The 24,648-nt window shown below is 48.1% G+C and overlaps 1 pseudogene; it reads right to left on the bottom strand.

Annotated features, from left to right (window-relative positions):
• Positions 1-14,985: 14,985 nt before the first annotated feature.
• LOC105081086 (protein PRRC2C pseudogene) lies at positions 14,986-24,283 on the bottom strand (annotated as a pseudogene).
• Between the last annotated feature and the right edge of the window lie 365 nt (positions 24,284-24,648).

Below are 24,648 nucleotides of genomic sequence, written 5' to 3'. Positions count from 1 at the left end.
CTGTGGGTTTAGACAGGAGAAAAATTCCCCTTTCCTCTCCTTACCTTTCCATTCTCCTTTGCCTGGCCTAGCCAGCTCTCCTGCTTCTTCTTTCAGACTCAGTCCCCTGGGTTCCTCCTCCAGGAAGCCTTCCCGAATTCCTACTGGGCCAGGCACTTCTCTGTGCTCAAAACACCCCACGTATGACTGGATCCTGGATCCTGTAATTACAGGTGTGTGTGTGGGGGGGGGGGTCTGTCTCCCCCACCAAACTGGAAGCTTATTCACTATTGCATCTCCAGCCCCTAGCATCATGCCTGCACGGAGTAGGAGTTTAGCAGTAAGTATCTGAGATGAATGAGTTACTGAATTCCCAGATCACATGTTCTGACCTGCGGTTAGGAAGATACGACCCCCCCCCCCCCCAGTTCTAGTCTCTGTGCTGCTGGCATTCGTAAGATCTTGGAAAAGACCTCAGAGGTCATCCAGCTCGGCACACAGGCCCCTGCATCCTGAGGTCCCTGCCCTGGAAGGGTGGCCTGCTAAAACCACACACGGCAAGAGAATGACAGACTCCCTGGGAAAGGCTTGGTCACAGGACCCTCTTAGGTCTCAAGGCTCTGACCTTCATCACTGACTGTTTAGAACAAATTGTGACTCAAATTCGTTATCTTCTTTCTACTCTGGGTCAGAGACCAGGGCTCCCCAGCACTGCATGAGGTCACTGTGATCGCTCCCCCCGGAGCTTGGGACATTACCTCCACACACAGCAGCCACCCCCGCCTCCCTTATGGCACAGCTTGCCAGAAAAATGGTCAGAAAAGCAATTAACATGAGACTGAGTAAAGGAAAGTAGAAACGTGTGCGAATAAAGGAGGTGGCTCACAACAGCAGGGTCTGTAGCCGGGGACCTGGGGATCGGGGCTTTGGTCACCAGGCTCTGCTCCCGAGGCTTCATCTCAGAAGAGCAGGGGCCCTCTTTCATCGTGAGCTGACCGCCTGCCTGGGTGGGGGCCGGCAGGGACCCCCGAGGCCAGTGATGAGAGAGAGAGAAAGGTAGACGGAGTCTCCCCACTGCCCGTGGGGAAACAGCGGCTTCTCTGCAGCAGAGCCAGGGAGGCAGGAGGGAGAAGAAACACTGAGGAAACACGAGGTGACCCAGTGTCTGCTGACAGGCAAACTCGTGGGGAGAAACAAGAGAGAGACAGCGAGACGGAGACAGAACAAGGAGGGAGGAGGAGGCAAAGATACACAGACAAACTGAGAAACAGAAGTCGAGAACTTGAAAAAGAATTTTTAAAAAGAACGAGTTCTCCAAGCTTCTTCTGTGGAGCACAGGGAACTATCTTCAGTCTTTGTAGTAACCTATAATGAAAAAGAATATGAAAACGAATCTATGTATATATATGTATGACTGAGACATTATGCTGTACGCCAGACATTGATACAACTTTGTAAACTGATTATACTACAGTAAAAGAATGCAAATATTTTTTTTTAAAGCTGGAAAAAAAAAGTTTTCCCAAGCAAGGAGAGCCTGAGATTGTGAGAAGCCCCGCCTGAAAGTCAGGAGAAGGTTATGAAAGCATCACTAGAATGTTCCAGAACGCATCCCTGGAACCTGCAAAGCCAGAGCACGTTTGCTTTCAGTTCCCCACCTGTGATCACCTGAGGCTGGACCCACCTGTCAGCATGTCTGCAGCTCTGGCCTCCCCGGCAGGCCGCCCCGAAGGCGCCCACAAGGTCACAGCTCCGCGAGGCACAGCGGGCCTCCACCTGCGGGGGGCTCCCCGACTGCCACTAGGCCACTGGGGAGCAGGCCCTGCTCTGACCCCCTTCTCAGTCCTTACTGTGGGGTCCACCACACAGCACACCTGAGACCAGCTACATTTACTGTGGTTTTCCCGGAGGACTAGGGGTCCAGGAGGACCCACGTAGGCCTGCCTCCCACCTCCCACCCAGCCACCTTCCCAGGGCTCATCTCCCACCACCAGAAACACGCCAGCCCCTCCATGCCCTGAAGCCTGAGTCTGAGAGGTGTTGCATCACCCCAGCCTAAGGCCTCATCCAGAAACCAATGTATGCCCTGGAGTGCCCCCTTTCACACTCCATCCCTTGCAGGGGGCGCCACTCCCACCCACCCAGTAGTCCAGATGGGCTCGGGCAAGGCCGTCTCATGATGCCATACTGAAGTGGGGAGAAAGGGGGCAGGGCACAACCACTGAAGGAAGGACACAGCCACCGAGGACAGGGCAAACTGGCTAGAACCAAGATGGCGGAAGACGCGACTTCCAGTGGACCTTGAGCCCCGTGGCACAGCCGCAGGTGCCAGGACAGTTCCTAGGCCAACCATAAAAGATCAAAAAGTAGGCAGGGTGGGGGGTGTTGCATTTCCTAGAAATCCTCACCACTTTCCCAAAGTAGTTGGAATAATCCTCCAGCTTATTAGCGTATGAAATTACCGAGCCCATAGAACCTAACAACCCCACACCTCGTGGCCGCTCTCTCTCGCCTTCTGAGACGGCCCGCACTCTGTCTATGGAGCGTGTGTCTCCTACTGTTTTCTCTTCTGTGTGAGACAGACCCCACTCTCTGTGGAGTGTGTGTCTCTCTAAATAGACTTGCTTTCTCTTTTCCATGCCTTCCTCTTAAATTCTTTCCTGCGTGAGGCAAGAACCTGTTCTCCCACAGCAATACAATCGTACATTTCCCAAAGCCTGGCTGATTCCATTCTGGAATAACCTTGGGTCAGGGTTGGGGGGCGGGGGGTAGGGGGTGGGGTGGTGTCAAAACCTCAGCTCAGGTTCCTTTTAGTCTCTTCAACAAGGGTTAAATTTGGGGGGCCCAATCCCACCAAAGCTCCCTTTCACATGTAGATGCCAGTGAATTCTCACCTCAAAACCATCAACTGAAAGTTCACAAATCATCAGGGAAATGTGAATCAAACTCACAATGACTTATCACCTTGCACCTGTTAGAATGGCTGTCGTCAAAAAGACCAGAAATAAGTGCTCTGAGGGTGTGGAGAAGAGGGCACCCTTGTGCACTGTGGATGGGAATGTAAGTTGCTGCAGCCACTGGAGAAAACAGTACGGAGGTTCCTCAAAAAAACTAAAAATAGAACTACTGTATGGTCAAGCAATCCTACATCTGGGAAAAAATCACTTCCCAAGGAAACATAATCACTGTCTCAAAAGATATGTGCACCACCATGTTCATTGCAGCAATATTTGCAATAGCTGAGATATGGAAATAACCTAAGTGTCCACTGACGGTGAATGGACAAGGAAAACATGGGGGGTAAACACACAAACATACACACACACACACACACACACACACACACACACACTCTGGAATGTTATTTGGCCCTAAAAGGAAGGAAAGCCTGCCATTTGTGACAACATGGTGAAACCTGAGGGCATTAGGCTCAGTGAAATAAGTCAGAGAAAGATAAATCCTATGTGATCTCACTTACATGTGGAATCTTCGGGGGAAAAAAAGCACACACAAAACTAACTTACAGATGCAGAGAGCAGACTGATGGTGGTGTGAAGCTGGGGGACAAGGAGGGAGGAGTGGGTGAAGGTGGCCAAAAGGTACAAACTTCCAGTGATAAGATAAATAAGTCCTGGAGATGTGCTGTAAAAACGAAGGAAGGAAGGAAAGAAAGAAAAAGAAAGGGGGGGAGGGAGGAAAGAATGAAACAAAAAATATCACCCACCATCCCTACAGTCCTCCCTGAAAGGAATTCAGGGCAAAGATCAGGAGTGAGACGCTCTGTGCGCCGGGAAAACTGGCAGAACAGGCCCTCAGATAGTCAGATATTTTCAGGAGAAAACTTCATGAATCCAAATTCTTGCATCTTCCCATACTTAGAAAAGCACTAGAGTCATTAACTGAGGCATCTGTTCCTCATGACTAGCAGCAACCTTCTACAAAGATGTGTGGCTGACTGCACGTACCTCTTCAGCATCACGTATCTCCTGACCTCCTCACCCCAGCCTCTCCGGAGCAGCTCCTCAGAGCTACCTGAGAGGCTGCCCCCACCCCCAGCTACAGTCCTCAGTAAGTCCCCCAGTAAAACTGAAACTCACAGCTCTCACACTGTGAATTCTTATTTCAGTCGATGGAAGGGAGGGAGGAAGGGCAGGTAGAGAGAGGAAGGAAGGAAGAAAAGGAAGGAAGGAAGGAAAGAAGGAAGGAAGAAAATGAGGTTACTTTGCACTCTTTTTTTAATTGAAGTGTAGTCAGTTACAATGTGTCAATTTCTGGTGTGCAGCATAATGTCTCAGTTATACATATATGTACATATATGTTTTCATATTCTTCTTCATTATAGGTTACTACAGGATACTGAATATAGTTCCCTGTGCTATACAGAGGAAACTTGTAGTTTATCCATTTTTGTGAGGAATCTTCTTGTATTTCGAAGTAAAAGATCTTCTGCCAAAGTTCAGTAGGTGTTCTGTGCAAATGGATGGGTCCGTAGTGGTAACTTTTGCTGTATTCGTGGGAGAGGGTGAACTAGTTGTCCTTACACTCTGCTTTGCACTCTTTAGCTTCCTGATAGGAGTCCACATGGTCTGCCTTTGCAAACTTCTCTCTCACCCACCTCCAGACACTTTCCCACCTTCAATCCTTCCCTTGTCCCATCCACTTCCATGCACCTCTGATCCTTTGCCCAGCTGTGTCTTCTGCCTGGCTTATCTCTCTGCAATTCCTACTCATTTTCAAAACTCAGTCCAAACATTGCTGCCTCTGGGGACTGTTCCCTGACTTAAAACATCCAACCTAGTCCCCCAGCGCTGCACTCCCCCTCCCATGCCTGCCTGACCCCTAGGAGGTGCTCAGAAATGCTTCTTGCCTGGAAGAGTGACTGAAAAAGGACACTGGGAATAAATTCCCGTGTGGGCTGCCAGGGAGACACTCACTGGTCATCAAAATCTTTCTCTTTCTTTTATAGGAATAGAACTGTACTGGGCACTGGCTCCGGGAAGGGAACGCTTTCCCCAGTGCCCCTTGCTTCCGTGGGACTAAGTTCTGACCGTTGGAAAATGAGCAAAAGTGATGAGTGCCACTTAAAATACATCCAGGTGCTCCTCGGAGTCTTTCTGGAACCCATAAGTGCCTGCATGCCAGCTTTCGTCAGCAGTCCTGACTAAGTCCCGAGGCATGGTGTGGGTTCCCTTGTGGAATAAACTGGTTCATCGACTCACCATAGGCCTGGAAATAAACCTCAGTGCTGTAATCTTGGGTGTTTTTCTTCCAACGGCCTTTCCTTTCACCCTAACTGATTGTAAGAGCAGGCGATTGCCTGGCATGAGTCACATCTGGTTCCAGGTCACAACAGTGAAAATGCCCCCTAAGGGCCAACTTCGTGTGATGTGGTTAAGAGCCTGTACTGAGCACTCACCCTGAACAGTAAGGGCCTCCCCTGCACCACCTCCCCAGCACCGCAGGGAACCCACCTCTGCCCTCTCTCGTCTTGCCTCCGCCTTTCCCTGTCCCTTCGCGGCCCAGCAGAGGATGCAGTAGGAACCAGAGCACGCTCAGTAGCAACACCACCCAGCTGAGTGGTCTTGAGCATGTCACCCGCCTCCAGGCACCCTTCTCTCCTTCTCCACGATGGAGGGCTGGACTAGATCTGTGTTTCTCAGCCCTGGCTGCTCGGCAGAATCACCCAGGGAGCTTCAGAAAACTGAGATGCTGAGTCTCATGCCAGACCAGTTAAAACTACACTCGTGTGGGAAGAGAACCTCTAACTTGGAACCAAGTCCAGTTTTCAGGTTGACTTCATCACACCCTAGAGGCATGTGGTTCTGGTCACTGTCCAGCCCACCACAGCCTCCAGTTGGATTTAGGTCTTATCGACACCTGGGACAGTAGGAGGGTCACACACAGCAGATGCTCATTTTTCCTTCTGAGCGGTGGTTGTCATTTGGGATAAAATTCCCTATTTCTTGTACTTGATTTCAGAATATGTGAATGGAACTTTCTCCAAGGAGAGGAAAAAAACTAAATTCAGCTGTTTTTTTTTACTCCTGCGGGGTCTCCAACAGATGGATGATGCAGAAAGAACAAGAGATGTGGAGTCATTCAGACCTGGCTCCGTGGACGTCCTTTCTCCCCCGTCACTCCACTGTCCTTTTAACATCTTCCCCAACTTCCTTCCAACTGGCGTGAAGAAGTCTGTTTACCACAACTAGGAGGACTCCCCTAGACTGCTTAGTGAGTGGAGATGGACAGAGAAAACCACGGAAGAAGACAGTTGACAAGGAAGCCACCTAAAAGAAGCACAGCTCTCCTGGAGTTTCTGGGAATAACACGTATGTGTAGCCATTTGCAAATGTTGGCTTTGGAAAATTATGAGAAAAATGGAAATTGAAGCCGACCTCTCATCTGTCACCACTGCAGAATCAATTCACGTTAGTCACAAAGCCGGATGGGAGGCTTTGCCGTCTACAGCTCTCCCACCGACGGCTCAGTGGATCTTCTTAAGCTTCTAAGGGAATCCTTATGGACCAAAGAACTAGGAAAGGGAGGAAAGCATCCTGAGATGCAGCCTGTGACCACTAGAGGGAGACGCTTCCTTATGAAACATACCAGAGCCGGCTACATACCAGCGAGGATTCTTAGCGGAGACCAAGAGATGTGAGGGGGAACCCATTCCTCATCCTCTTCTTTCAGACACGTGAGGAGGCAGCATCCTCTCAGGAACCAAATGGGCCCTTTCTCCACTTTGGTCAAGACAAGGCTGTGTTTTGTAAAGTCCATGTGTTAACCCAGAGTTCCTGCAGAGCAAGGCAACAGAAGTGGGAGAGGGGGCGGTTGAACAAAGACCCAGGAAAAGAAAAGTCTAATGCTGCCCTCAAGCAGCTGAGAGGAAACGGGGAGGGGGCACACCTGTTAGGTGCTGCTTCGAACGGCAGGATAGGAGCCATGGGTGAGAGCTACAGGGAGAAACTTGAGACGCTCAACAGAAGAAGGGCTCCTTGAAAAGAGAGCTGTCCAACTGCAGAGGGCGTTCTTGCCAGGGAGCTAATCAAGCCAATCAATCTTCTTGGGGTAGTGGAGAGGGAACGGACGCCTGTGCCGTGTGGGAGGTTGGTCTCGTGGTCTCTGAGTCTACAGGAAGGAGAAAAGTGACCTGGGTGTCCCCTCCGCCTCCCCTGCCCTCTGAGGGGCTCTTTGCTCGTCATACTACCACATGCCACCAGGGGGCGCAGCTGCTCTGGAAGAAGCCATCCCATTGGGGTTTTCAGAGCAGTGCCGACCCTGGATTAAAAGACTACCTGTTGGGTCAGGACAGCACAGTGAGACGGGCTTTGTTGCATCCATGCTCTCCAAACACACTGCAAGGGTGGGAAAACATAAAAAGGGAACAACAAAAGATATAGTTGGGCTGAAAAAATATGTATTAATCTCTTACCAGAAATGGAATAGAAACCCCCAGCAGTGAAGAGAGTTGAAGCTCTGGAAGCTGGCGGGAGGTCAGGATGCTCAGCTCTAACAGCAACAACAAAAGAAGGACTCAAAGTTCTCCTCTGCTTCAAGTCAGCTCTGGGTGGGGTCGCCCCTACTCCAGAGAGGAGGCTGAAAAAGACTTCAGCCAAGTGCAGCTTGGGGCGACAACGTCCTAGGAAGCTGTGGGCACAAGGAGTTGGAGGATAAACTCGGTTCTTCCAGGAACTGAGCCAAGATAGACCACCGTGCTAAATCCATCTCCCACCACCAGCCAACAGCACAAGGCCTATTTCCGGACCAGAGGTTCGGGGAGCCCAGAGGAACCAACCACAGCAACTTTAGACAGGTGGGGTTGAACACATAGGAAGATAAAGGGAAAAAAAAACCCAAAAACTTCCCATCCCCGTTCCAGATGAGCCTGTGAATCTAAAATTATGAAACACATGAAGAAATCAAATGCTAAGCCTAACAGCCAAACAATCAAGAATCGGAAGGTGAACCGATCCAGATGAAACCAGTTTCAGGAAGCAGCACGACAGACCTAGGAAAGGATGTCAAGGGAGTCGGAGAGATAAGTGGAGGTGCAGTGTCTGCCATGCAAACAGCGGCAGCGGCCAAGCAGCACACGTGCTGGCCCGCCGGAGCAGCGCCCGCCAGGGTGGGTCACAGCGAGGGGCAGGAGCGTGTGTGCAGGTCCCCGAGCCCTCTCCTCCTAGGGCAGCACAGACAGGTCTAGCACAGGCCATACTGTAGGAGCGAGATCCTGACTCTCAGACGGACGGGTTTTGAAGCGTGGGCCTCTTTCCAGAGCAATCAGAAGCTGGGATGTGACAGCAGAATGATGTGGCAGAACCTGGGCTCAGTGTTCCTGGTGGGAGGAAACACCGGCACACCCACCCCTGTGATCGAGACCGAGGTCCAAGCCTAATGGTGGCAGCTAAATGACTTGGCAGCCTGGTGTCAGGGATTCATGGTGGGGGGAGCACCAGCCCCACCTCCAGGCATGATGGGGGAGTGAGGGCATAGGGCTGGTACCCAGTCCTCATTGTTGAGCAGGAGCAACTGTCATAAGCACTGGGCCCCTTCCCATGGATTCCTGCTGGAAGCAACTCTGTTTCTGGGAGGCCCACCTGCAGGGCATCAGTCGTAGACATACCCACGTTTACCTCTCAATATCTACTTCAAAGAGAACCCCCAAGATTACAAAACCAAAACAGATAGACACGAAAAAAATTTTTTTTTCATCTTGGAAATGAAAAGCATAGTGATTAAATTTAAACCTCCAACAGTCACAAAAATCTCTACGCTGGGCACAGCCAGAGAGGGAATTAGCTGATGAAGGAAGGCTCTGTAGTACATACGTATGTATGCGGATGACTGAAACGTGCCGCTGAACGCCAGAAAGCGACACAACATTGTAAACTGGCGACACTTCAATTAAAAAAAAAAAAAAGAGAGAGAGAGAGAGGGCACTGCAGAATTCACCCAGGATGTAGTCGGAGCACAGAGATGAGGGGCATGAAAGTCCAGTCAGGATGGCAGATGGACTAAGGGGATCTAACGAACACGCAGTTAGAAGTTTCAGAAAAAGAGAAGGAAGGAAGACGCGAGGAGGTCCTTCCTCACACCCCACACCCAGTCCATCCGCAGGTTCTCTTGACTCAACCTTCAAAATACACTGTGAATCCAACGGCTTCCACCCTCCCTGTCCCCCCGCACCATGATCCAAGCTGCTGTCATCTCTTGCTTCTTAGTTGATCTCCAGCCCAGTTACGGTTTTGTCTTCATGCAGCAGCCAACGTGATCACCATGAGGACATAACTCCAGTCATGCCATTCCTTGCTCAAAGCCCCTCCGGTGGTGGCCAAAGTCAGAAGCCCTTATCAAGTCCTGCAAGTTCCTTCATGACCTGGCCTGCAGCCAGCGCTCCCTTTCATCACAGCCTCCTTGCTGTCCCACCAACACTGAGGGCACTTCACCCCGGGGCGTCTGTGCTTGTTTCTCCCTCTGCCTCAGGGAAGCATTCTTCAGATAACTACATGGTTCACGTCTCCCTCATTCACTCAGCTCTCTGATCAAGGTACCCTCATCAGAGAGGACTTCTCTATCGTTCGATCTCAATACCCTCCCACCCCTATGACGGGCATTCCAGATCCCTGGAGATAGGACGGCCTTTTCCATAAATGCTTTTGATGTAACCAGTTATCCATACGGGAAAATATTCGATTCTTATCTCCCACTGTCACAAAAATAAATCCCTGATAAATTCAAGACCCAAATGTGACGTGCAAAGCTTCCCAACTTCAGAAGAAAATATTGGGGGGATATCTTTTGAATACTTCATGGAAGGAGAGGATTCCTTTTAAAAGTCTCAAGAAAAAGAAAAAAAAACACTGCTCGTAAAAGAAAAGATTGCAAAGGTGACTATATTAAAAGTAAAAATGCGTGTTTAGCAAAACACACCACAAAGAAAAGTACATGGCAAGCCACATTTTGAGTAAAGATGTAGTACATACAACCAACAACTGTTTGTTACCCGGTGTTATAAAGAACTACAAACCAACAAGAAAATAACAACCAAATAGAGAAATAGCAAAAAGTATGAAGAGACGCTTCTGGGGTAAGTTGGGAGTATGAGATATGCAGGTACTAACTGCTATACGTAAAATGGATAAACAATAAGTTTCTTCTGTAGAGCACAGAGAGCTTTATCCAATATCCGGTAGTAACCTCTAATGAAAAAGCATATGAAAAGGAATATATGCACGTGTATGTATGACTGAAACATTATACCATACACCAGAAATTGATATAACGTTGTAAGCTTCAATAAAAAAAAATCAATATAAAAAACAACAAAAACAAACAAAAAAAGAATGCAAAAACTGGCTTCAGAAAAGAGAGAGACTAAATACTAAAAACTAATAAAACTGTACACTTTAAATGGATGGATTATATTTCAATAAAGTGTTAAAAGAAAAAAAAAAGAAAAGAGAGAGAGATGAAGAGAAACAACCGTCTGCTCAGAACCAGCCACATGCGAAGCCAAATTAATCCCAGGACTTCCCAGTCATGTAAGCCAATAAACTGGCTTGAATTAAAAAAAAGAGGCATTTCTAGAACAGAAAGCCAAAATGGCCACACTATAAGTGTGAGAGAGAACACGTTAAAAGTTTAAACTTAGCCGTATAAAGGAAATATGCCTTGACTGGGACACTGTGCTGTTTGCCAGAAATTGACACATTTTAACTGACTATACTTCAACTAAAAAAAAAAAAAAAAAAAAAGGAAATATGCCTTGAGACGAAGAGGTACTGATACACACCAAATCTGCACAAATTAAACCTGACAATCCCCAGGGTTAGCAAGGCTGTGGAGTGCTTGCAGATCGGGAGGGACATTTAACCTGGAGACCTGAAAAACGACCGAGCAGGAGCTTGTGGCGGAAGCCCAGGCAGGAGAGGAAGACGGAGGATCACGGCGTCACACACTGCGGGATGACCAGGTTAAGAGGTGACAGGGGCAGCGTTCGCAGGGAAGGGGTGCTGAGACCCTGATGACGGCCCGTCTGAGCAGGCTTCCTCCAGTCCGCCTTATCCTCAGAGCGCCAGGCACGCCCAGGTTTCCCGAAGCTTTTCGGCAATGTGGGAGGCTGACTTTAAGAAAATGGCAGAATCACAAGTTCAAAAGGGCTAGGCCCCCGTGCAAGGGAGACACCGTGAAGGGTAAGCACCTTGGCTTCGGGGCCACTCTGCTTCTGCCGACACGTGTCATAGCAGTTAATTTGTTTACGTCTTCGTGGCCTGTTGGCACCACTGAATGGTGTGGTCCTCGGGGGCAGGGGTGTCTTGGTCCATGGAGCTGGTGCTTATCACCGAGTAAGGCTCAGTGAGTCTCACAGAATGAATTAAATATCTAGCACCAGCAGCCCCAAGGAATGAAAATGATGTCTTTGGAACCTTCTCTGCCCTGTCACTCAGACCCTGGGCCCCTCTGGCCCTGGGTCTGCAGTTAGGAAGGCTGTCTATGGAAGTCGAGGCCTTCCCCAGGTCCACACTGGGCCTCCCCCTCTGTCTCCCACGTCACCCCCCCGTTCCCTCTCCCACGAGGTGCTGCTCCCCCCTCATCATCCCCTGGGCGTTTCCTCCGTGCTCGTCCAGAACCTACACTGCGCTCAGGGTCCAGGTCAAATGCCTCCTCTTCTCCTCCGCCAAGCCCCCACATCCCACCATCTGTCCCTTTGCTTGCAGTGGCCAGCCCTCTCTACCTGATTTTATTCTGTCTGTGTCCCTTAACCCATCTTCCAAGGATGAGCTCCTTGAGGACCTTCGGCTTGGCCCACCCTCTTGTTTCCTCCTCCCCACCCACCGCCCAGACGGAGAGCACCTTGGGCTAATCAGCACGGGCGGAGCGAGTGTGATTTGCGCAGGGGCTGCGTCCGCAAGACTGAACCACTAACCAGCAAGGCATTCGAAGAATAATACTGGAGGAGAAGCAGGTTTGGGAGGTGAGACAGTGATCCCACTATAGACACTTGGACTTGGATGTGCTCACAGAACCCGCACGGGCCGATGAGCAGATGGCTCTGGCGCCCAGGACGGGGGGCTGGCCTGGAGATTAGGCACAGGATTTCCAGTGACATCGCTGTCTCCATTCAATGAATGAAAAAAAAAATAGAATTTGGGGAAGGAACTTGTTCAAACTTTTACGGTAGAAAGTGGTAGATTCCACTAGTGGAGTCTGTCTGACCCTGTCCCGCCTGGGGAGAGGAGGGGCAGAAGTCTCTCCGCGGGAGAGTCAGAAGATTCCAGAAATTGTGCTGGTGACGTCAGTGGTTTGGGGCATGTCCAGGGCTAACGCCACTCCTCTTTTGAGCCCCAAAGACAGACGAGTGTAGTTGAGAAAGCCCTAGCTTGGGAAATGTGAAACCCGCTCCTAATTTACATTCTACCTTATGTATTTCCCCCTCGGAGCCTCAGTTTCCTCAGCTGTCAAATGAAGTTGAACAAAGGATCCCTAAGGTCTCATAATTCGACCATAGATGAGTCAGTGATTCATCTCTTTCATTCTCTCATTTTTTAATACAAGCCCAGGACCATTTCTTTTCTAAGTACTTTGTTTCTGGTTATAACGTTAATATAATATTAATATCATTTTGATCATGTTCACTGCAGAAAATGTGGTAAAAGAGAAAAACCCAAAGAAGGAAAGAAAAATCACTACAGGGTCGCCAGTCCGAGACGAACAGTGCTAACGTTTTGCTCTAATTTCTACTGGTCTTTCTCTTACTGTGCACATATATGTGGCTCTTCTTTTTTTTAACAGAAATTGGGTAATAAAATTGATTACTAACTGAGAGTTTGATACACATGAGGCCCAGATCCAAGCTCTCTAAATACACACCACCTACAATAGCCCTGCAAGGTGGAGAGCCACGTCTCCATCCCACAGAAAAGGAAAGCGGGGGGCAAAAACAAAAAAATGTCAAGTAACCTTTCTGAGGCCACACAACCAGTAAGTAACAGTCCCGAATTCCAGAATGTTTATCATTCTAGCTTTCTGAGCCAGTTTTTGTGATTTATTAAAAATTTAATTCCTCCTTACTGTGCTCCCATTTTTCAAATAATTTTCTACCACATGAAAAGTTGCTTCAAGATGCTGATCACACAGTCTCTTAAGATGTTTTCAACTTTCACTGTCATGAAGGCCAATTATCTTCCTTCCGTATAATTCCTCTCTCTCCCCAGTGTTTTTTCCTTAAGGCAAATCCTGAGAGGTTGAACATCTAAGTAAAAGATACATGCCTTCTTTGTTTTTTTATTTTTTCTTTTTTTTTAATTTTTGTTGAAGAGTAGTTGATTTACGATACGTGCATTCTTAAGGCTACTAACAAATAGTGTCATGTTGTCTTCCCCCCAAAACTGAACAATCAGTCTCCCTTTATTAATGTATAAAAGTCCCATTTACCAGCAGCCTCATTAAGGTGGGGGACTATCCTATTTTTATTCATCTTTGCTGATGTTATAAAAGTGAAAATTTTTGTCAATGAAGTTGAACTTCTTCTAATGTCATTGCCCAATTCGTGATTCATCTTAACAAGCATTTACTATCCAGATCCTTGGAAGACAGGAGAGAAATGAAGGAACAGGAGGAAAGAGAGGGAAAATTCATTTTACTCATGTCACAAAACCAAGGACCTCCCATGTGAAGGGCATGTTGTGAGCCCCGCAGGCACTGAAAGGAATAAAAGTGAGCAAATATTGAGCACCTATTCTGTGCCAAGCCCAGGTAGGCTGAGTATCATGGGAGACACAAAAGAAGGTACAATATTTATCTTCCAAGAACTTGCAATCTAGTTAGGGAGGGGGAAAAAAAGTGCAAGAAGGGGTTCTGAACTTCATTCCTCCCTTCCCCGATCTTTCATGGAGCTGCCTTTCTACGTCCAACGCAGCTTTGGGGGTTAATCGTAAGCTATTGTCCTGTGTCCACAGGCCTCTCTTTCTGGGCCCCCTGAGAGCCCCAGAGGGCAGGGATGGTGTCTTACTTATGCTTCCACCACATCATGTCAGTGGATGATTTCATAATTGCTACACAATTTTTTATTCAGTGAAATAGTGACGGGTTTCCTCTACCCACTGCCCACACCCACCCCCGTACTAGCCCACTGTAAGCCGGGAGCATCAGAAGCACAGGCAGGCACTCGTGCACAAGCGGATGGAAATAGACATTAAATTAACATGAGCAGCGTGACGTCACTGGTTTGATTAAACAACCACCACACTCGCTTCAACCACCAGAGGCCCAGGATCCTCTGTCTGCTCCTTTACCGGGCTGAGCGCACAGGGCGTTCACGAGCCTGGGGCTTGTCGGCTGCCTGCCTGCTTTGCTCCTCCTGATTGATCTTCACGTCTCCCTCCCGCCCTCCCAAGCAATGCAAACCTCATGATCATCTCCCGCCCCATCTCCGGCATCTTGGACTCAGGAATCCAGCCCCTATGCACGTAGGCTGAACAAGGTTCACCTCACATGACTTGTTTCTTTCCCCTTTCACCTGCTGTATTTTCTCTAGCCCCGCGCCCAGGCTCATCCCTTTGCCCAGCTCCTGGCAGCTTCCAGCCCAGCCCTGCGAGGTCTCCTTTCCCTCTTCTCTAAGGCACCAGAGTTTTCCCTTGACTGTTCACTGATGTACATCATCTGTACCTCCCAGGGCGTCGAGGGCCAGCACAGCTAAGTAAACACTGGCTTCATTCAGATTCTGATTTTAAATCTGAATTGAATATATTCACATTCTGCTTAGAATTTCAAGGGGGTTTCTGTTCCGTGGGGGCTGGAGGGGTTGGAAAGTTGGGCCTTGAACCTGAGGAAAGTGTAAGACTTAGGTGACAAGGTGGGCACCAGTCTTTGTCCCCTGGCCCCTTTCTTTCCATTTCCCCTCCATCCACTCCCAAGGAGCCTTCAGTAAGATCAGGAAAGAGAGGTAAATGGTGAGCAAAGTACTGTATTGAAGGAAGTGAGTGGAGGCGGTGCGTACAGCCTGCCTTATTCATGGTCCACACGAGCCTCGGGAGTGACCCGGCCCCCCGGACTTGCAGCAGGGCCCCAAGAGAGGCTGCAGTAGAAAAGACCAAGAGCCCTGTGGAAGAGAAAAGGGGGGAGACCAGAGCAAGGAGGGGATCCCCAGAGATGTGACTGAGGGGTGCTGTGAGGGGAAGAGTGAAGCAACATTCTGCCCTACCCTCTCGAAGGCATGTGTATCAGCTAATAATAAAACTCTCTCGCTGATGCCTACACACCCTCCCATGTCACCAATAAAACCAAGGGGTTGCGGTGTGTGTGATAACTGCCACTGACCAGACAGGCCCTGCAACAGGTGCTGTATCAATGTGACCTCATTGAATACCACCTGGCACTATGCTCCCAAGACCACCAAGCTTCCTAGTCAGGGGTGGTCAAACTTTGGGGTGGGCATATTTCAAGAAAACCCTAATTCAAAAAGATACAAGCACCCCGATGTTTGTAGCAACACAATTTACAATAACCAAGACATGGAAGCAACCTAAATGACCACTGATGGATGACTAGACAAAGGAGTTGTGGTATATGTATACAATGGAATACTACTCAGCCATAAAAAAGGATAAAATAATGTCATTTGCTGCAAGATGGATGGACCTGGAGATTATCATACTAAGTGATGTAAGTCAGACAGAGGAAGACAAATAACAAATCACTTATATGTAGAATCTAAAAAATGATACAAATAAACTTATTTACAAAACAGAAACAGACTCACAGACATAGAAAACAAACTTATGGTTACCAAAGGGGAAAAGAGGGGAGGGATAAATTTGAAATTTGGTATTAACAAATACACACTACTGTATGCAAAATAGATAAACAACAAGGACCTACTGTATAGCCTGGGGAACTATATTCAATATCTTGTAATAACCTATAATGAAGAAGAATCTGAAAGAGAATAGGTATATATATGTATAACTGAATCACTTTGCTATATGCTGGAAAGAAACACTGTAAATCAACTGTACTTCAAAAAAATAAAAATAAAACTTTGGGGTGCTTAAGAACCACCTTGGGGCTGAGCAGAATGGCACACAGAGATGCCATTTCCTTAGATCTGGGTGGGGCCCAGGAACATGCATTTTAAATAAACATCCTGTGACACTGATGCAGATGTTCAAGGACCACATAGTCCATCCAAATAAAATCATTATGGAGCTCCAGACTGGCCCTGGGAGATGAGTGGCTTCCCTTTGGTCCCTTGGAATCATCCTCAGAGCCTGCCATCCCTAGTCACTGTCCCAGTGAAAGCCCCTCAAGTCATCCCTCGTCTACAGGACACCTCAGTGCTACTCCACCCGTCATCTCCCCATCCCTCCATCTCTCTCTCTCACCAACCTTCCCCTTAGGCTACTTGAAGCCCCCACTGCTTGATAAACTCCCCTACATCTTTGATCCTTTCCCCACACTGTGTGACCTTAGACAAAAACCCAACTCTCTGCTGAGGACACACTTTCCAATGCCACCACCAGCCTTGATGGTGCCTTGGGTAAATTAGAAGAAGGTGGCCCTTCTGGTTGGGAAGTCACATTGGTTAAAAGTGCCCCCCTAGGCAGTCCAGCTCCTGAGGACACAAAAGTATGATGAAAGCTCGGATTTCAATCTCTCCCTTCCTCGGACAGTGTACAAAGACCAGTCTGACAACTTCCCTGTCGCCCTTTGTGGAGATTACGCAACCTCTGCTCCCCACTGGATCCAGAAGGGTCGAGAAGAGGGTTACTGTTCTCTTCACTCCCCAGTGCCATTTTCAAACCTTTACTCTCCTGCTTCCTGCAGAAGCCTCCGCCACTCTGAGACCTGACCAAATGGTTATGTGAGCCTCTAATCTTCATGAACGTCAACTCCAACCTTGCACTGAAGCCTGACAGTCATTCTCTCTCCTCCACATTCGCCATTTTGCTGAGAAACTTGGATGTCCATCTCGTCCAACCCTGGAATCACAGCTCACAAACCTCCTCAATCCAGTGGACTTCATTTCCATTCTGCCCGGTTTCCCCACGTCCGGGAACCTTGTCAGAATTGGCCCACTTCCAAAATCTCCAACTCCAGCAGCCCAGCCCCAAACAGCAGTCCTCTTGCTGGCACTGCTCTCCTGCCCTCTCTCCTGGTACATCTGCTCCCCAGCCACACAGACCCCGTCCCAAGCCCTTCATTTCTGCCCACCCAGCCTGGACCACGCAGTTGTCCTGACCCGATCTCTCACAAGCATCCACCTTCTACCTCATTCTTCTGAGAAAACCTAATGCGTCTATCTCATGACCTACCTCTGTCCTCCTCTGCTGTTGGGAAAAGCACACGATGCTATCATGGCCCCACGGTCTCCACACTCAGCTGGGTTCTGAGCGCCGCAGATCAAGGATCCCTTTTCCTTGTGCTTTGAAGGCCACCTCTCCTGCTCTCCTCAGGAACTGTTCCAACTTCCACCCACCCTCTTCAAGCCCTCCGCCCACCAACCCCAAAGCCCATCCATCTCAGCTGACAACACCTCTTCCTATCTTAATGAAAAAACTGAAGCCCTAAGAGGAGAGCTATCTACACCCTTATCCATCTCTGTCCTTCTTCTTTTCCTTCTACCCCAGGGTGAAGGTCCCTCCTCCTTCCCCAGGCCAGTCCCTGTATCTGTTCTTCTCCCTTGGAGCCTGTTTTCATCAGTGTTCATTCCTTATCTTTCTTTTTTTTTTTTATTTAGAGAATACTTTACTAATTTCTGTAGTCAAACCCATGAAGATAAGCCCTTACACATTTAGTACAGTGCGTTACCCCTGTACGCATGTTAACAGTGTGTAACATTTCTAGACCAAATGGCTGTTAACTTTAATGGGAAAAAATATATGAAAACGAATATATGTATGCACATGCATGACCGGGATATTGTGCTGTAACCCAGGTATAGACACACTGCAATTGACTGAACTTCAGTCAAATCAAATCAAATACACAAATGGCTGTTAGTTTGTGTACAATGCCAACCCAGCACAGTGCAACTGGGATAGTTTTTCTAAAGTTGACAGCACAGCTAACATTTCCAAAAATTCAAATTTTATATATATATATATATATATATATATATATATTTATATAAAATATATTCTGTTATATATTTATATAAACATATATATATATATATATTTATATATATATATATATATATATAAAGACCAATAGCAGTATGTCAGGCATTAATATCGACGGTGGCTTTTCTAGGTTCTGCAGTCATCTGGACAAAATTAAAGAGACATCCAGCACACTCCATTAAAAAAAATAATAAAAACAAGCCCCCAGAAATCAGCAAAGTTCTCTTACTGTTGCGGTACCTGGTGCCATTTTTTTTATTAGTTTCTAAATCATCATCTGGAAAGGAAACATTCTGGAACAGCATCACTAAAAACAGCTCTGATAGAGGACGGTCACTACTACATACCATAAGGCAGGTATGAGACGGCACTGTCCCACGCCTGTAATACCAGAGGATATAATTTAGAAGCCGTTGCTGGAGACTTGATTCTACTTTTCCAGTAGAGCCCAAAGGATGGTTATGACACAGCCCTGGTAAAGAAATGCAACTTCTTAGGATTTCCTTTCTTTAATTGCACAGTTCTAGGTACTCACTGCACATCAGTTTAAAACCACTTAAAAAAAAAAAAACCATCATTGGATTCATACAATGATGACTGAGTGGAGACAAGCAAGACTCTACCTAACTAGTATTTGACCAACTCTGTTGTGTCTGATTGGTAAGAACTCCATGGAAGAAAGGAGACGCCAGTTAGCACTTCAAAGCTTCAAGCATCGTTTCAAACAGAAGCAGTAGCCAAACATTGCCCACCTGGATATGTTCAAGGATGAGGGCTTCAATGTTCCATCATCCACTCACTCATCCAGGAAGAAGGAGAAATCAGTTACTGTCTTTGTGTTCAATTCAATCACCATGTTACAAAAACAGCAAGCTGCCGTAATAAAAAAAAAAAAAAAATAAGGTTCCTCTACCCAACACCAGTTGTCTAATGTTCCTCACCACCAAGCCTGCAAATCCTACCACCATATCTAAAGAACCTAAGGGAGCAAAGAAACCAGGTCTGATGTATTAGCTGGGATCACCACACTGTTCAGGCTGAGCTAGTCCTCGGCAGCGTTTTTTCCCTCATATTCTGGTGCTTCCTCTAACCATAAGGATTTTAGTTCTAAATTATATGCACTCAAGGAATGTATGCATATATGCATATATAAATTCTGACTGAAGGTGCACGGCCAGCAACAGAGTGCGTGTTATGTAGTAGACACGAGCCGGCAAAGCCTGGTTTTGCTGGCGCAGCGGCCGTGTGCCGGTGTAAACGGCTCCTAGGTCCCTTGTGCACCTCCAAGTCCTGAACAGGATAACGTCGCAGACCATTTTGCCCCTTTGGCTGTTGGCATTATCTACATCATTCTCCTGCTTCCCACCCCTCCCCGCCCCCAACCACCTGCAATAAACCTCACCTTTGAGACCTTGTTTCTTCCATTTTGATAGCCTGAGGTTTGAGCTGAGGTTTGACTGGTCCAGTTCTAACAGGTTTGGTGGCTATGGTGGGTACAGGGGGTGGCTTTTCTTCTGCTTTTTCCTAGGAGACACCAGGAGGTTCCACCAGCGTTTCAGGAGGTTTCCTTGAATCACTTGCACTTTCTGGACTTTGCCTCCTGTCTGCTGGCTGTGTTGCTGCTCAGAGAGGAACCATTGCATGGCCTGAAAACCTCTGCTGTCTGCCAGCACCTAGGACCAGATGTCTGGTGGTTGAGTCCTGTTCCCACAGCTCTTTTCTGGAGCGGAGGGGCAGGCTGCTTCTCCTAGACAATGCTGTTCATTTTGCTGGACTGGTTGTTCAGATTTGGAAGGAGCCAGAAGGGACTAGATGTTGGGGTGATGCTTCTACCTCTGATTGGAGATATGCCTGCTTTTGTATCAAAACCACGCCCAGAGGCTTTAATTCCATCTCGGACATTTTTTCCCGCAGTTGTGATCATGCTACGCTGCATTCCAGCAGGAATTAATCCTCTGAAATGCTGGCTCGCCTGCGCGGGGCCACTCAGGTTCTGTACCTGTGCTTGTGGGAGCGCTGTCACGAGAGCTGAAGGGTCTGAGACAAAGCAATTCAAGGCTGCCCCCATAGATCCGAAATTAGGCAAAAGCTGGGGTGCTGGTTAAGGCACTGTAACCTGCTGGAGAGCACCTGGTGACTGGGCAGTGTTATAAAAATGTGTCTGGCCAGGCTGTTGTATTGGTTCAGAATAAAGATTTGGAGCCTGGGTAAGATTCTTCTCTAGCCTGGAGAAGATGTGTATCAACCAGTTAGGAACCACCTGGTCCTGATGCTGATCCAGCTGCTGTTCATCCAACCTAGGAATAGGCTGCATATTTGAAGTTTGTTGCAAGGCAAGACCCAACTGCACCTTGGCAAGTTCCTGGTGCTGGACGTCTGGACAGTTGTGGATGGCAGGACCCAAAAGGACCACAGAGGGCTGGGATAGACTGCTTTGCATAACGGCTGGTTGGAAGCCTTGCTGCTGAGTCAAGGATGGTGGAGCCAATGGCATGTGTTGTGTATTGAATAAATGACTCGTGTCCACATGGAAAGCTGGGATTCGAGCTGCCACAGACCGAGACACATAGACTGTGGATTCTGTTGTTGCTAGGCAGTGAGGAGAGGCATAGAGCTTAAGCGTGAAAAATGACTTGCAGAGGGCAGCCCGCTGGTTTGGAATTGCTGGGGTTTCACTTTGCAAATATTAGGAGGGTCTGATGTGGTTGCATTCACTCCTTGCCTTTCAGCCTCTGCTTCTCTAGTGTCTCCTGCCTCTTACCCTATAGATATGGTCAAGTTCTGCAACATTTTAAAAACAAACACAAACCTTCTACCTTGGGTCTCCCAGCCCCACCTTATCTCCCTTCTTCCTTCTTTATTAAAACCTACACCTGCTTTCCCCACTCTTCACCTCCCCTTCCCGATTCAATCCGCTGCAGACTCTGATCCCCTACTCACCCCTCCTCAGTCAAAAATCATCCATCCCTTCCCATTGCCAAACCCAGCAGATAGTTTTCTATACTTTGCTTACTGCTGCATTTGACTCTATTCCTCACTTTCTCTCTCTTGAAACTGTCTGCTCCCTCCTGACTGTGAGGCCAGCCTCTCTATGCAAGTGTGGGTCTCCACCTTGCACTACTCCTCCGCCCCCCGCTCAGTCACTGCAGTTCCCTGTCAATCAATCCTTAAACCACCAATTTTCACATTCCACACAGTATTTTCAGACAACAGCAACCACTGTTGAAAGTTTCACCATCATCCATATTCTGGTAATTTGCAAGCCTACACCCAGGCCTAGGTTTCCTTTTTTTTTGTTGTTGTTAAATTGAGTTATAGTCAGTTTACAATGTTTTGTCAAATTCCAGTGTAGAGCACAATTTTTCAGTTATACATGAACATACATATATTCATTTTGCATTCTTTTTTGCTGTGAGCTACCACAAGATCTTGTATATATTTCCCTGTGCTATACAGTATAATTTTGGTTATCTATTCTGCATATGCCTGTCATTATCTACAAATTTCAAACTCCCAGTCTGTCTCTTCCCAACCCCCCCACCTCCCTCCCCCTTGGCAACCACAAGTTTGTATTCTATGTCTATGAGTCTGTTTCTGTTTTGTGTTTATGTTCTTTTCTTTTTTTTTTTTAGATTCCACATATGAGCGATCTCATATGGTATTTTTCTTTCTCTTTCTGGCTTACTTCACTTAGAATGACATTCTCCAGGAGCATCCATGTTGCTGCAAATGGAGTTATGTTGTCAGTTTTTATGGCTGAATAGTATTCCATTGTATAAATATACCACGTCTTCTTTATCCAGTCATCTGTTGATGGACATTTAGACTGTTTCCATGTCTTGGCTATTGTAAATAATGCTGCTATGAACATTGGGGTGCAGGTGTCATCCTGAAGTAGGGTTCCTTCTGGATATATGCCCAGAGTGGGATTCCTGGGTCATGTGGTAAGTCTATTCCTCATCTTTTGAGGAATCTCCATACTGTTTTCCACAGTGGCTGCACTAGGTTCCCTTCCTGAACATCAGATCTGTGTATACAACTGAGTGCTAGGCATCTCCATTGGGACAGTTCACAGGCACCTCTAACTATACCCGTCTGAAGCTGAAGTCACCATCTGTGCCCTTACCCCAAACCAGCTCCTCCTGTGATTCCCAGCTTAGTCAATGGCACCATCCTCCACCCACCCAGGCCGGCCAGACACCTGGAGCCACCCCTATCCCCACCCTGTCCTCAGCAATCTGCCTCCAGGATCTGCTTTTTTATTGTCCTCATTTTATAAATCTGGTCCCTCCCCATTACACCCCACACCTGCTGATGATAAACTGTGTGGTAATTCATCCTCGCTCACCTGGACTATCGCAGCAGCCTCCTAACTGAACTCCTAATTTCAGATTTTTCACTCTCACATCCATCCTCCACATAATCGTCAAAGTGCCCTTTGATCCAAACCTAGATCTGACCAGGCCACCCTCTTCTTTTAAAACCCGTTGCCTATATGATAGAGTTTTTAGTCCTTGATGTGACCTACAGGACCTCCCATCGCTTGGCTCCTATATACTTTCCAGCATCAGCCCCATCAGTCCCTGTCTTGAACATTATGTTTCAGTTATTCCCTGCTCACATCATGCTGTTTCACACCTCCACGCTTCTCCTGTCCAGGTACACCCATCCCCAACCTCCCCCCGCTTCTCTGGGTCATCTCCCCCAGCCTTTAAAACAGCTCACCCACCATTTACTCCCAAAAGCATCCTTGCCTCTCATTTGTACTCCTAAAGCACCCAGTGCTTACCTCTGTCTTCACATTTATCCATGATGTTGAAGTTATCTGTTTATAGACCTACCTCCCAACACTAAACCAAACTCAAGATCAAGGACTGAGTCCTGGGTACTGGTCTTTGCACTCCCCATCCCCCACCCAATGCTGAGCCCAAGGCCAGACACATATGAAGCACTCAAAAAATAATTGTTCAATTGATTGTCACAGTAAGGCTAAGAGTCAGGTATTAGAAGCAAAAATACTCAGAGTCAGACAGCAGGTCACACACCAGGAGGTGGGAGAGCAGCAACTTGAAACTAAAGTCTATGGTCTTTCAAGTACAACCTGGAAACCACAGGCTAAGCGTGGAGATGGGGATGGGGATGAAGATGGCTCGTCAGGGCACCAGCCTAGGGGTGATGGTGTGTGTGAGGAGCCTAGGAAACGAAGGTGGGCAAGATTCTGGGGGCAGAAGAGGACTGTCCTGAGGCCCTGGCATCGCTGGTTCTAAGCAGACCCCTGATGTGATTAAACTACCAGCAGAGCCAGGCCTGAGCTGCCCAATAGGTAAGTTATCTGAGGGCCCTGAGGCAGCCAGGGTCCCCACAAACACTCGAGACGCTGCTTCACAACCATCTTCTGAGTCCTGCACTTTCCCTTCTCTCAGGTTACAAGTCTCCAGGAAGTTCTTAGTGTCGACCACGACATGGAATATTCAAAGGATGTTAGAAGGTAATAAAGTGGGCCTGTGGCAGCGAGAGCTGCCACTGCCCTCAGCCTCCCTTGAGAGAGGTCCCCATCCTCCGCCCGCCCACCCTCCAGTGGCCTTGCCCCACTGCCTGAAACAGAAGACAGTCGACAGAAGGGGTCACGTGGCAGAGGCCGAGACAAGCCAAGGACAGCTCACGCAGGGACCCCACAGAGAGAAGGGAGCTTCTGAGACGGCAGCAAAAGAGGGGGACTGTTGGATGCAGCTAAAGTCCCCACGCCTGCGTGCATCGCAACATGGCCCTCCGCGTATGCCTCCCTCTGGGGCTTGCACAGTGGGAGATGATTATTCTGGACAAAAAAGGCACAAAGACATAGGGCTGGAATAACACCAGCAAAAGAAAACTAAAAATATCTATGTTTACAAAACAGGGAAAGGCGGCAAGGGTGTGGATCACAAAGGATAAAGATGGGGTGCCCTTCTCTGCTAGAATCCGTGTCAAACACAGATGAATGACCTCATTAGCAGAGAACCTGGCAGGTAGCCAGGGCAAGAACACGTCCACCCTTTGTCTTCACTCGAGTCCCTGGGGGCCAAGCCGACATTATCACCTCCCTGGAAGGGTTTCAGGAACAGGCGAGCTCACTTTCTGCCTGTGGAAGAAGTCTGGAGCAGCCTCAGCTCTAAGGCACATTTTTCGTTCACAGATGGAGACATTCGCACACCTCTCCCCACCCTGCTTCTGCTCTGCAGACTGAGATGAAGGCCTCTGGGAAGTTTCAGAGGGAAAAGGGACTTGCTATCCTCTTTCCCACCTCCCCCAGCCAGTCAGGCCCAGCTCCACCCCAAGGAACAGCTCACGACCAGCTGGCCAGACTATGTCCTAGAGCCCAAGGGAAGCGCCCGCAGCCCTGGCTCACCTGTCGTTGCTCAAGGACGGGGAGAAACCTAGGAAGGCTGTAATTCCCTCCTGGAGGAGGTGTGGGCAGCTCCCAGGCACCACCTCAGTGGAGTCTCTCCAATAATAACAACCAGGAAAGCGAGACTTCATTGAGCGCCCCTCTATGCCAGGCGTTGTGCCT

This window comes from Camelus bactrianus, chromosome 33 (genome assembly GCF_048773025.1).
Source record: "Camelus bactrianus isolate YW-2024 breed Bactrian camel chromosome 33, ASM4877302v1, whole genome shotgun sequence".
In the NCBI taxonomy this organism is placed as follows: Eukaryota; Metazoa; Chordata; class Mammalia; order Artiodactyla; family Camelidae; genus Camelus; species Camelus bactrianus.
Note: the sequence above shows the minus strand (reverse complement) of the source record. Positions and strands in the feature narration are given on the sequence as shown.